The 14,434-nt window shown below is 39.3% G+C and overlaps 1 protein-coding gene and 2 pseudogenes across 1 annotated transcript in view; 2 read left to right on the top strand and 1 right to left on the bottom strand.

Moving 5' to 3' along the window:
* Window positions 1-14,434, bottom strand: part of GHR (growth hormone receptor) — a 297,735-nt gene that overhangs the window by 246,894 nt on the left and 36,407 nt on the right. The gene's annotated exons all lie outside the window — the stretch shown is intronic.
* Window positions 5,270-8,974, top strand: LOC103215247 (SERPINE1 mRNA-binding protein 1-like; annotated as a pseudogene).
* LOC103215201 (uncharacterized) lies at window positions 5,537-7,276 on the top strand (annotated as a pseudogene).

Below are 14,434 nucleotides of genomic sequence, written 5' to 3' on the forward strand. Positions count from 1 at the left end.
GTCAGGAGATCCAGATCATCCTGGCTAACACGGTGAAACCTTGTCTCTATGAAAAATACAAAAAATTAGCCGGGCTAGGTGGCGGGTGCCTGTAGTCCCAGCTACTAGGGAGGCTGAGGCAGGAGAATGGCGTGAACCCAGGAGGCAGAGCTTGCAGTGAGCTGAGATCGCACCACTGTACTCCAGCCTAGGTGACAGAGCGAGATTCTGTCTCAAAACAAACAAACAAACAAACAAACAAACAAACAAAATATATATTATCTATATAATCTGATGTATATTTCTCAATTCATGACATGGAATTCCTCTTTAAAATGAACCCTAAAATTTGCATGGAATTCTTCTTTAAAATGAACCCTAAAGAGGGGAGAAAAAAGCCCCATTTTCCCACTGTCAAATGCTGTTGGGATTACGGATTCGAATTTACTCTCACTCACCACGTCACAACATTTTGATTGCTGACTCTGACTTTTGGCTGATTCTGCTACACAGGCAATTTCCAGATTGTTACTTATTTCATTCCTATACCCAGTGGAAGATCCATGTTTTCAGGGCCTGAAACTTATACAATTTGGTTGGGGGTCCTTTTTAAGACAAAAACTTACACAATTACAAATACAAAACGTGCATGGCCACTTTAATGCCACCCAACTGGAAAGGGAAGGAGAAAGGAGGGAAAGTTGAATTGGAAGAAGACAATAATCTTAACAAATCATGGCTGAAACACATTACGTTTTGCAATTTTTATAAAATAATGACCATAATAACACATTAGTAGGGTCCCTTCCAGGACCCTGGAAGGAGTCTCTGCAAGTGAGGGGCCTTGAGGCTTCAGCTTTTATAGTTTCACAAATCTGCATCTGTTATAAACCCAAATCTCCACTGCCTTCACTATATCCAAACCTAGAGGGAAATTCCAGCCCAAGCATAAATCCAATGCTCTTTACCGGTTCCCTTTAACCCATAGAAAGACTTAAATTTTCACATGAGGAATAGTTAAAAATCAAAGGCAGGCCAGGCACAGTGGCTCATGCCTGTAATCCCAGAACTTTGGGAGGCTGAGGTGGGCAGATCACTTGAGGTCAGGAGTTCCAGACCAGCCTGGCCAACATGGTGAAACCCCGTCTCTACTACAAATACAAAAATTAGCCAGGTGTGGTGGCGGGTGCCTATAATCCAAGCTACTCAGGAGGCTGAGGCAGGAGAATCACTTAAACCCAGGAGGAGGGAGTTGCAATGAGCTGAGATCGCACCACTGCATTCCAGCCTGGGCGACAGAGCAAGACTCTGTCTCAAAAAAAAAAAAAAAAAATCGCGGGCAAAAAAAAAGAAAAACTGTTGTAGAAAATAGTTAAAAATCAAGGGTGAAAAAAGAAAAAAATATATTGTAGGCAAATATATGTTCCTATAACTACAGGTTTTATAAAATAGAGTACATATTATCAAAATGTTCCTCTTCATGTTCTTAGTGACTGAAATCCATGTCTCTCTTAAGTTCTCTGCCTTTTTGTTGTTGTTGTTGCTTAAACAGTATCTTCCATCGTGGTTCCCAGGCTTAGATCAGACAGACATGCAGATATGCTTCATTCAGAAATAACTCGCCAAAGACCTCTGCCTGATTCTGAAGGTATTTGCAAGCCTCTCATACAGAGTGTCTTACAGAAGTCCAATCCTGACTACTCACCAGACAGCAGGTAGAGCACACTGCCATCCTAAACCAGGCACTTCTACAATCAGAAGAAGGGCCTTCGTGGAAGCAGGTTGGCAGACAGACACTCTTCTTTTTTTTTGTTTTTTTGTTTTGTTTTGTTTGTTTGTTTGTTTGAGAGACTCAGTCTTGTTCTGTTGCCTGTTTGTTTTTTTGGGAGACTGAGTCTTGTTCTGTCGCCCAGGCTGGAGTGCTGTGGCACGATCTTGGCTCACTACAACCTCTGCTTCCCGGGTTCAAGTGATTCTCCTGCCTCAGCCTCCCAAGTAGCTGGGATTACAGGTGTGTACCACCATGCCCTGTTAATTTTTTGTATTTTTAGTAGAGATGGGGTTTTGCCATGTTGGCCAAGCTGGTTTTGAACTCCAGACCTCAAGTGATCCACCCACCTTGGGCTCCCAAAGTGCTAGGATTACAGGCATGAGCCACCACACCCGGCCAGACAGACACTTTTCAACAGACCTTTCTAATTTGCTTATCAGCTTTTCTGAGCTTTGCCTTAAGAATAAGGCTTCATTATTAAACTACATATTGCAGTGTTCACTGCCATGAATTCACCGAGTTAGGTTGAATTCTGGTAATGCCCTGCTATATATCCAACACAGACGTAGATACAAATTATTTCTATCTATAGAGAAAAATATTATCTTTGGGCCATTCATAACTCTCCACTCAGAAATCGGGAATCTGAGTCAAGAGTTTCATTTGAACCTAGGAGACAGAGGTTGCAGGGACACGAGATCACGCCATTGCACTCCAAGAGTTCCAGGGCAAAGCTCTGGGCAACAGGGTGAGACTCCGTCTCAAAAAGAAAAAAAGAAAAATAAAAGAAACTACTTAGAAATGATAAGGCCTCATTGTCAAACTACACATTCCACTGATTACTGCCGTGAATTCACCCAGTTAGGGTGAATTCTGGTGATGCCCTGCTATACATCCAACACAGACCTATAATACAAATTCTTTCTATCTACAGAGAAAAATATTATCTTTAGGTTTTCATACCTCTTTCACTTAGAAACAGTAGTTTCATTCTTAGACTCAGCTGCTTCTCTGGTAAAAATCATTGCGTCATAGCAATTCACCCAATCTTAAGGCATACATTGACTTTTAACATTATTTAGAGTAACCAACCTAAGGGAGGTGGCATCAAAGTCATGAAATCACAGAGTAACAGAATCTTGGAACACAGGGAACCTCTGAGATGACTTGGTTGTACCTCCTATCCAGCAGAAGGAGTCTAATCCCCAGAGCTCAGGAGCTTGTTCAGCTGGCCCCACCTAAACACATCTACTGACAAGAAGCTCTTTCCCTTAGAGGCCAGGCTGTTTCTTTGGAAATTGACTTTAGTATTTAGAAACTCTTCCTTATATTTGCTCTCTTAAAGGCCTTAGTCACCCATCCGCCACTCCTCAGCTGGAAGCAGCCAAGAATAACATCTTATTCTACCAATGACAATCCCTCAAATTCTTATGGGTTATATACCATGTTCCACTTAGGCATCTAATTCTCTTTCTACTATTTGGCATAATTTCTTGCCCTGTCACTATTCTGGTAAATGCTTCTAATGTTCTCTAATTTGTCAATATCCTTCTTAAAACATTTCATCTAGACTTAAAGCTATTAACCAAGATGTGGTCTATTATGACTATTTGTATATATATACTACTTTTTTGTGCAATAGCATTTATACAGTCCACAAATGAGTTAACTTCTGGGGGTAACTGTGCCAAATGCTTGGATCAAATTCAGCTCATGACCAATTACATATAAAACCAGAACATGAGAACATAAGCCAGATTCTCTAAGAGGAAGTAAAGCATACATCTCCAGAAGTAAAGCATCTTAAAATAATCATCTTCCTGTAGATGTTTAAGGGATGGAATTTTATGATAATTTCCCCCCACCACTGACCTGCTGCAGAGTTTGCCAAGTCAACATCAAAAAGCTCATCATCAGATTTTGCAAAAGACCTCTTGTTTATCCCAGCCTAAGTGAATGTTCTTTTGAATTTTAATCACTTCCTGCCCAATGTTGGTATAATGTCAAGGCCCAAAGTAGGCATTAAATAGTTACTTGCTGACTAAGCCATTAGATAAATGAATGACTAGTTCCCACTCTCTCCCATCTTGTCTAATAATGTTGATTGTTTTTCATCAGTGTATTTCTCCCCACATCACCCTTAAGAGCTATAGTTCTCCATTAGGGTTCTGGACAGTGATAATATCGTTGTTTCTGCCATCAAATGATTCTGTTACTTTACAAAAAATCTTAAGCCGCCTAAGACCCCTGTTTTTCCATCTGAACAATCCGGTCATTTTATTTATTATTTAAACAAAGACATATAGTACTTGTTACAGATCAGCTACAGTTCTAGGCACTTAAGAAATATACATTCATTTAATCTTCAGGAAAACCAGACTGAGGCACAGGAAAGTTAACTAATTAAAGATTATATGGCTAGCAAATGATGAAGCTGGGATTTGAACTAGTCTAGTCTGAATTTTCTATGTGTGTTAACCACTAGGCCATGCTACCTATCCACATGCTCTGACAGCATAATGTTTAGGTAAGTAGGAAGGTCAATGATCACACTCCTTGCATCATAAGTGAATATCTTAGTGTATCAAAAACTGCTTGATTTTCCATTAGTTCCTCAAATAGTATCTTTTCCTTCCAGTCCTCATATTTTTGAAAGTTACTAACCAAAGGACAAATCACTCAAAACATGGCATTTTGAACATAGAGTGGATGCCTTGAGTTGATTTGGATTCCTTCCAGTCACAACTGTTGGAATTATTTACCTGAAATGTTAAGGACCATGAGAGCCAGTTGACCTATTGCCAGAACAAGAGCAAATCAAAAAAGTGCTATACCAAGCACCAGGAATCTGAGGGAAAAGGAAAAACGTACTTCCTCAGAAAAACATCTAAGTATAGGCTATTTCATTAGTGCTGGCCCAGCTGAAGGTAGGAACAGAAAGGTACTCAGATATTTGCATACAGCTTACCATAGTGTAAATAGTGACTTGTACCCTCACAAATAAGAAAATTTGGAGGACTTAATCCAAAATGTCCAGTATAATTGTTAATAATTATACTATCTCTTCTATCCCAATATGCATGATCCACCCCACCACTACACTTCCTCCTTTATCAACTGTTTGTACACATAAAAATATACGAAATAATTTACTTTTCCCACTTCCCATTAGGCTTTCTTAAGTTCCCTGAACCCACCTATTCCAATGAACAGTGAGAAAATGCAGTTTGTTAGCAGTAAATAATAAAATAGACAATAAAGGTCTTATCTCAAGTTTCCAAACTCTCTCTCTTTCCCAGAACAAGAAGCTTTCTAGAATAATATCATCTAGAACTATCTTTTAATTTGTCATAAACTCATAATCAAACATAACTCCATTTTAGAGACATTAAAAATTCATTTTGAAATTTACCTTGCCTGACATTTACAGGCAAATTTTTAAAAATTTGCTCTTTGATCTTGTGGGATGAGCTGAAGCAGGCGCTCTTGGCTCCGCACAGCCCGCTGCAATCCGTGGAGGAATGTGCCGCCGAGCAATCATCATGCCTGGGCACTTACAGGAAAGCTTCAGTTGCGCGGTCACCAACCGATTGGACCAGTTATTTGACAACGAATCGGACCCCTTCGAGGTGCTGAAGGCAGCGGTGAACAAGAAAAAACAAGCTGGCAGGGGCGGCATTGGGGTCCCTGGGGCCAAGAACGGCAGCTCAGGCTGCGGCCCAGACCAACTCCAAGGCAGCAGGCAAATAGCTAGCTGCGCAAGGAGCCCCAGAAAGACCGCAAGAATCCGCTGCCACCCCAGCGTGGCGCGGTTGACAAGAAAGAGGAGATGCAGCCGCCCCTGGCGCTTAAGAAAGAAGGAATATGGGTCATCGTTCTCGTGCCAGTAGGTGCTGAGGTCCCGGTCCCTCAGCCTCCTGCTTCAGAGCCAGTGAACTCAGGTCGGGCCTCTCAGCTGCCCATATAGGCAATACTCATCTTGGCCCTGGGAAGAAACTCAAGAAGCAGCTTTTGAAACATAAAACTTAGATGGGGTTTGACCTCTGCTGGGCAGCTTCCAGCTATAGGAGTTCCCCTGCTAAGCAGAGATGACTGCAGAATTGAGAGAAGCCATGGCCCTAGCCCCACGGGGCCCAGTGAAGGTGAAAAAGGAGGAGGAGGAAGAAGAAAACTTCCCAGGTTAGGTATCCAGCCAACAAGTGCACTCTGAAAACATGGAAGTCTAGACCCCAGGGGAGGGTCGTCAGACTGGTGAATCAGAAGAGGAAGAAAGGGTGCTGAAACCAAGAACCTTCAGTTACTGGTTCCAAAAACTGAAATATGTGAGGAAGCTGAAAACCCCCTCATCATATTCGGAAAATCCAGAAAGCTGATTCTTAAGGACCTGAGTTAAGACAAGCTTGTGAAAAAGAAAACATGTTAAAGAGGCAGAGAATAAGGAGTGAAATGAAAGATTTCAGATAAGTGATAGTGAATGACTGTCACTTACCTGAAAGTTTCAAAGAAGAGGAAGATCAGAAATGTAAGAAATCTGGGGGAAAATACACCCTTAATTCTGACACTGTTAAAAATCCAAAAACCCAGCCTGGGTGAAAGTCTTTTACATTGTAGTGCATGTGGGAAAGGATTTAGTCAGAGTGCAAACCTCATTGTGCATCAGAGAATCCACACTGGGGAGAAACCTTTTGAATGTCATGAGTGTGGGAAGGCCTTCATTCACAGTGCAAACCTCGATGTGCATCAGAGAATCCACACTGGACAGAAACCTTATATTTGCTCAAAATGTGGGAAAGCCTTCACTCAGAGTTCAAATCTGACCATACATCAAAAAATCCACTCCTTAGAAAAAACCCTTAAGTGCAGTGAAAGGTTTAACTATAAACCTTTAGTTATAGCTCACAACTTGCTTGGCATCAGAAAGTCCACATTACAGAAAAATGCTGTAAATGTAATGAGTGTTGGAAAATATTTACTGGGAGCTCAAACCATATTGTCCACTAGAGGATCCACACTGGGGAGAAGCCCTCTGCCTGTAACAATTGTGGCAAAGCCTTTACCGAGAGTGCAAATCTTATTGTACATCAGTGAAGCCATACTGGTGAGAAGCCATATGAGTGAAAAGAGTATGGGAAAACCTTTAGTTGTTTTTCACACCTTATTATGCACCAGAGAATTCACACTGCACAGAAATCTTATGACTGCAGCGAATGTGGGAAAACCTTCAGTCAGCTCTCTTGCCTTTTTGTCCACCAGAGAATTCACAGTGGAGATCTTCCTTTTGTGTGTAATGAATGTGGGAAGGCCTTCACATGTAGCTCATACCTACTTATTCAACAGAGAATCCACAATGGAGAAAAACCTTACACGTGTAATGAGTGTGGGAAGGCCTTCAGACAGAAGTTGAGCCTCACCGTGCACCAGAACACCCACACTGGGGAGAAGCCCTATGAATGTAAGAAGTGTGGTGTAGCTTTCATTTCCAACTCATACCTCATGCGACACCATAGAACCCATCTTGTTGAATAACAAGTAAGGAAGAGGAAGACTTCCAGCATTGGTCATAACCTTCTGCCTCCCAAATGAGACACCTCCTTGTTGTTTTCTTCCTCCTTTATAAAGATGAGGCCTACGTCCTTAAAAGTTACAGTTTTCAGGAATGCAGCACAAAACATAAGATAAACATTTCAGAAGTTAATTTAAAGAAAACTGAAAGTAAGCACCTGAAGGCAAGGACTTTAACTGAACCTTAAGCAGTCATGTATTCTGAAATGGAATGTGGCTTTCTTAGGAATGGATCATAGAAAGCTAAGTAGTAATGATTGTATTTGGGGAAATACAAATGGACAGAAATAGGAAATGGCCTTTTTCCTTACTGTCTATACCCCCTGAACCTTGATATTGTAAAGCTCTGGAGACCTCTGAATGACTCTGTTCTGACCATTCCCTAGTCTGCATGGCCAAGCCCTCAAGAATTGATGGACACCACACACCAGCTATAGACATTTGCTAGGATTGACAACTCCTTCTCCAAGCAACTCAAGCTCCCAATTCCCATCGCATTCCATTTGGGTAAAATGCAACCAACAGCCCCCTTTCTGGATAGAGGAATCAAAGAATAAAGCTTGCCTAGAGGAAAAAGAAAAAAAGAAAGAAAAAAAGAAGAAGGAATAAGACAAGTTGGAAGAAGACCTGATCAACAATTTCAGGGTGAAGGGAAAATAATTGATAGAAGACCAGAAAGGAGACCACCTTGTGAACAAAGATTTGAAAAGCCACTTGAAGAAAAGGTTGAAGGAGGTGAATTTTCAGTTGATAGACCAATTATTGACTGACCTATTCGAGGTCGTGGTGGTCTTGGAAGAGGTCGAGAGGGCAGTGGACGTGCAATGGGTCAAGGAGATGGATTTGATTCTCATGGCAAACATGAATTTGATAGGTATAGTGGAAGTGATAGATCTTGTTTTTCACATTACAGTGGCCTGAAGCACAAGGACCTGTAACATGGAGGTAGCAGATCTCACAATTGGGGAATTGTCAAAGATGAATTAACAGAGTCCCCCAAATACATTTAGAAACAAATATCTTGTAATTGCAGTGACTTGGATCAATCAAATGTGACTGAGGAAACACTTGAATGTGAAGAACATCATCCAGTGGCAGACACTGAAAATAAAGAGAATGAAGTTGAAGAGGTGAAAGAGGAGGGTCCAAAAGAGATGACTTTGGATGAGTGGAAGGCTATTCAAACTAAGGACCGGGCAAAAGTAGAAACCTCTTCAATCCCTTTATACCCTTAACCTAACTTTCTCTTACTGGTGGGTAATGACTGAAAATAAAGATTTACTTTCATGCAAAAAAAAAAAAATCTGTTCTTCAAGATCATCACATTCAGTATAAGAAAATCAAACTTTCTGTCCAAATGTACTGTTCTGGCTTTGTCAACTCGACAGAATCCTCTGGGCCCAGCTATTCCACTTGTCAACTCTTGACTCAGGTACTTGTTCCAAACCAGGGGACCCCTCTGCTTTTCATTAAAGATTATTATAACTAACTTAGACAAAAGGAACCGAACTTTGTCACACAGCACCAGAAATCCCAGCACTTTACAGAATAATCATTCTTTATCTTTAGAATGTTCACAGAGTTGCTCAATTGACAATAGGAAACAAACTTTTTCTCAAAAGAGAATCTCTTCCTTTTTCATTTCTTCATGATTTACCCCAAAATAAATATATTCCAGTGCACCATTTCAAACAGTTTAATCCATCCATTTGTGTTACTATGCCCTAGTTACTTCTAATCTGGAAAGAGGGTCACATTCCCTTCCTTTCCTTGTAGTGGAGAAGACAGAAGATACTCATAATGATAGACATTAGCAAGTGCATTCTGTGTGTGTGCACACACAGACATTCATAATTTAGATTATTAGTTCTGCTAAGGACTCTAGGGATTACCTAGGGTTAAGGATGGCCTAGTTAAACCCTCTTCAATCTCTTTACACCCTTAACAAAACTAAGATAACATGGCAGAGACTTCCTTGGTTCTTTTCCTTCTTCCAGTCTCTCAGCCCACACCTGCAGAATGGATTCATGGCCCTCCTACTTTTCCTCTGCTCCACACTTGCCTGTTTCTTCTCTCTTTCCTCTTGACTTGGTTCACTCTCTTTCTGAGCTTCCTTCTTTCCCATAATCTACCACCTTCCAGAGAGCTCATTCACACAGTGCATCCAGGCGTTGCATGTATGTGTTTCTGATGGCATGACCCCACTGCCAATTCTCTAAAATTTCAAAAGTAAAATAAGCAAACTTACAACTTCCTGCTTCAGATAAAGCAAAAGGACACTTTCATTTGGAACACAAAGAGAGAAAACTAATATTTGAGTCAGAAAGTAAGCTCCCATTCACCATTACATCCTTCGCATTGAGAGTAGTACATGTACATCGTAAATGCTCAATAAACACATCCACTTGCAGATAGCTGAGGAGCTCTGAGTCAGCAGCAGGTAGTAGATAATGAAAGCAAACTGAATTAGAAATCAGAAGACTAAGCATCCAGCTCCAGCTCTGACTGAATCAAGTTATGTGACTCTGAGCACTTTTTTTTTTTTTGGTAATATCAACAGGGTAACACTAAATTATTTCTAAGGTATTTCTGTTTTTAAAATTCAATGATGATAAAACATGAATTACAGCTAAAGATTAAAAGGCCTTCAAAGAGGTTTATAGTCCAACCACTACCACTCCCTTTATTTCTTATTTCCAGAAAGACGACTATTTGTCCCATTTGAAAATTTTCCAGGAAAACATTTGATTTTCCTATTGTCATCTGCATGCAAATTTTAGCATACGAAAATAGTTCTCAGATTTAACCCAAAATCAATTTCTATGTTTATACTGCTGCTAATCAATTTAGGACTTAAATATCTAATTATAAAATTTCACAACCCTCATAATCTTGGGATGTAATTTTATTTTCAACGCAAGTATTAAAAGATATGGCCAATAAGGCATAAAAACATTTTCCCTGAAGTCATGTCATTGACTAAATCATGGAGCTGGTCTATTCAGCTTCTCTCTCAATATACATTTAGAGCAGGACATGACTAGTTTTCACCTAAGAAAACCCTGTTTATTAAATTATATTTCATTCACCACGACTCCTTATTTATCTCAGTAATATTTAATGGAAAAGTAAATAATACATTATTACATAAATGCTTAGAGAGATGACAGTAATCTTATTCTAAATTAAATAAAGTTAAATAAATATTACAATCTTTTAGCATGAACCTTAAAATAATAAATCTACCTCCTTATTTTTTATAGCTTACTCTTGAAATATTTATCAGTGTAATACTGAAACTAACTTATCATTAATTATTTTCTGGATTTTTTTATTTTTCAAAAACTTAAGTTAGATTGTATGCTAGTTCCCATTCAGATCTTAATATAATTACTAATTCATTTTTAACACATCCTGATTTTCCATTTCAGTAATGCATTTTAATGCATAGCTATATATCCCCATTATAAAACTATGCAACAGGAAGTGCTGACATTACAACCTTGTATTATAATTTTTGAATTTGACGACCTCCCTAGATGTACATATCCACACACATACACATGCACACGCACACACACATTTTGTTTTCAAGTATCTAAAACAAAGACTCACTCTTAAACCATAATAAACCAGAAACAAAAAAAGAAAATTGCTTTCAATAATGAGTAACCTTAAGTTTATATAAGGTAATTATTTATATAATCTCATTATCTATTTGAAAACAGACCTGTGGGGAAAAAAGCAATAGTTCATTTGCATATTATGACAAAGTGGTTTAAATCTATATTTGAATTAAGGAAGTTACTCAAACCTAAAGTTTTTGTTTTCCCCTTGCAACTCTTTTTGTGTAGAAAAGTAAATAAGGAATCCTAAACAAGTACTATTAAATTTTGCTTAACTTCATCTTAATGAGGAATGACTTCATCATTCCTATGGCCATGCTGAAAAATTAAACTTATCTCTGAGAGTCTGTGTTGAGAAACATGAAAATCAATCTAATGACAGAAACAGAGCTATGACCTGTATCAGATGGATGAGAGAAAACCAATATTTCAAATAAATCCTTAACAGAGTAGCATCCATTTTCATTGCTAAATTCGGTGTCTATATGTGGGTTGGAAATGTATCTGGGTGAACATTAGATTTAATACTCATTTTTAAGACCCTACTTCTGAAACCTGTCCTGGAATAGTTTCATGACAACTTGCTTATGTAGCAGCTTTGGCCTCTGGGTACCATGTTTCTGACAGGACAGGAGACTCCATACCAGAGGGAGAACATTCACAATCTCTTTGGAATCTGTTACTTGGAGGGGTCTGTCAGAGGCAAAATAATAAAGAAAATGATGCTTTTTCCCTGTGTTTTTCCATTCTCCTCACCTAGTCCCTACCAGTCTGTCCTGCTAGCAGCTGGCTTCCCTAAAGCTAGATGTTCAGGCCTCAGTCTCACTGGATTAAATCTTCATGCAGTGGACTTTCTCTTTTTTCATGTCCCCTTCCACAAATACTAAGAGACATCCTGCGCTGGAGGTAGAATCAAGAGCAAAACACAACTGGCTCCCAAAGTGCTGACAGACTATTGGGAGGAAGACAAACATTTATGAAACAGTCATACAGATAAACACAGAATTCTCCTGCTGGGGACTGCCACCAAGGAGACATTCAAGGTGCTATGAAAGCACATGATAGGGGAATATGATCCAGTCCCAGGGTTCAGGGAAGGCCTCCCCAAGGAAATGACAATTAGGCTGACAGTCATGATGTAAGGGGTTCACAATGGAAAGCAAATGTTGAGTTTGTAGATCTGGAAGATGATCAGTGTGGCCACTGCCAAAAAGGAGGATTATGATATGAAGCTGGAAAATGGACGGCAGGTGTCAGACCTTGTGACTTTTGGGGAAACGTTAAAGATTTATTCTAAAAGCCTTGGAGAACATTGATGAATATTAAGTGGATAATGAATGAAATAATGAGGTCAGAGTTCAGAAAAAAGGTCCACTGTGGTAAACAGATAGGGTTTGGGGTTGAGGAGGGCAAAGTACTGCCAGCCTGCCTCCTTCCTTCCCTCCACTATTACAAGGGGCAGCTGTGTCCTCCTTTGCTAGGACCCACATTTCACTCACTAGAACTGCTCTTATAAATCACCTCTGTCCCTTTTTCTTCCTTATTGGCAAAGAAGGAGAAGTTCATCCTAGGAATAAAAGCATATCCCAGATATTCAGAGACAAGGAGTCTTCAATTTTTCATCTGCAAAGCATGATTAATGGTGGGATGTTGCGCATCTGAGGACTCTAAGATACATTTGGAAACATGGGATCCTCTTTAAGCCTCTCAAATGATATTAAATTAGGTCCTAGAAGACCATTTGAAGAAAACACACCACAGCCCTAATTATGCCAATTGGTCTTCATTGATTAACAATGAAAGATAACTATTTCCTTACTGACAGGTACTCAAATGAGACTGGGTATTAATATAACCTTCATTATTAAACTTTTTTTTTCTAGATTTCCTATTAACCTACCAACTATTAACTATTAGGAAACACTCTTTTTTGTTTTTGGGTTGATGGATGGTGTTTGCAGATTTAACATTCTGCAGATAAAAATATAAGTTTAACATACAAAATTACTGCAGTCATAGGACTATTCTAATGGGAGTTGAACCCTTTCCAGAGAGGAACAAGCACCATCAGAGTCAACCATTTGCATAAATAAGTAAGATCCATTCCAAACTTCCTGGAAACTAACTTTAAGTGCCTACTATAGGTCAGCAGCATGATAAGCAAAGTACTTAAGCAATTTCATTTAAAACTCACAAAAAAAAGCATGTGGCTAGTTGAAGAAAATGTAATGTATTAGCTAGTAAAAGTGATAGCTAGTAAAGTTAGAACCAGGATTGGAAATTTTAAGTAACTTACATATTTAGTAAATTTAAGTAACCTGCTTACATGGTATATTAGTTGACTTGGGCTGCCATAACAAAATACTACAGTTTGGGTGATTTAAACAATGAAAAATTATTTCTCACAGTTCTGGAGGTTGGGAAGTCCAAGATCAAGGTGCCAGACACTTAAGTTCCTGGTGAGGGCTCTCTTCTGAGCTTGCAGATGGCCACTTCTCACCATGTCCTCATATAGCAAAGAGAGAGGACTCTGGTGTCTCTTCTGCTTCTTGTAAGAGCACCAACTCTATAGGATTGGCGACCTATCCTTAAGACTTCATTCAACTTTTACCAGCTCCTCACAGGCCCTAATCTCAAATTCAGCCACATTGGAGGTTAGGGCTTCAACCTATGAATTTGGGGAGCTGGGAAACACAAACATTCAGTGCACAACACGTGATTAAAAAATGATAAGAGCCAAGATTTGAACCATGGTGTCTAAAGCCCCAGGCTGGGTCCAATTCTCATGCAGTCTCTCTCAAAGTGGAGTAGTAGTAGTTTGAATTTCAAAGCCTAGAACATCATCACTAGTGGATTAGACCAATGGGACTTACTTATCAAATCTCAAGCCCAGCTAGCAAACACACAAAAAATAGTCCTGCATCATAATATTGTTCTAGTATCACACTCATTAATCTTTTGTTTTTTCTTTTAACTTTTAAGTTCAGGAGTACTATGCAGGTTTGTTATATAGGCAAATGGCATGTCAGAGGGGTATGGTGTACAGATTATTTTGCCACTCAGGTAATAAGCATAGTATCTAATAGGGTAGTTTTTAAATCCTCATCCTCTTCCCTCCCTCTACCCTTGAGTAGGCCCCAGTGTCTGCTGTTCTCTTGTTTCCATATGCACTCAATGTTTAGCTTCCACTTATAAATGAGAACATGTTGTATTTGGTTTTCTGTTCCTGTGTTAGTCCACTTACGATAATGGCCTCCAGCTTCATCCATGTTGCTGCAAATGACATGATCTCATTTCTTTTTATGGTTGCGTGGTATTCCATGGTGTATATGTATCACGTTTTCTTTATCCAGTCTACTATTGATGGACATTTAGTTTGATTCTATGTCTTTGTTATTGTGTTTCTGTCAGTGTACCACAATGAAAATATATATGCATGTGTCTTTATGGTAAAATGATTTATATTCCTTTGGGTTTATGTCCAATAATGGGATTG

Source organism: Chlorocebus sabaeus, chromosome 4 (assembly GCF_047675955.1).
Source record: "Chlorocebus sabaeus isolate Y175 chromosome 4, mChlSab1.0.hap1, whole genome shotgun sequence".
Taxonomy (NCBI): Eukaryota; Metazoa; Chordata; class Mammalia; order Primates; family Cercopithecidae; genus Chlorocebus; species Chlorocebus sabaeus.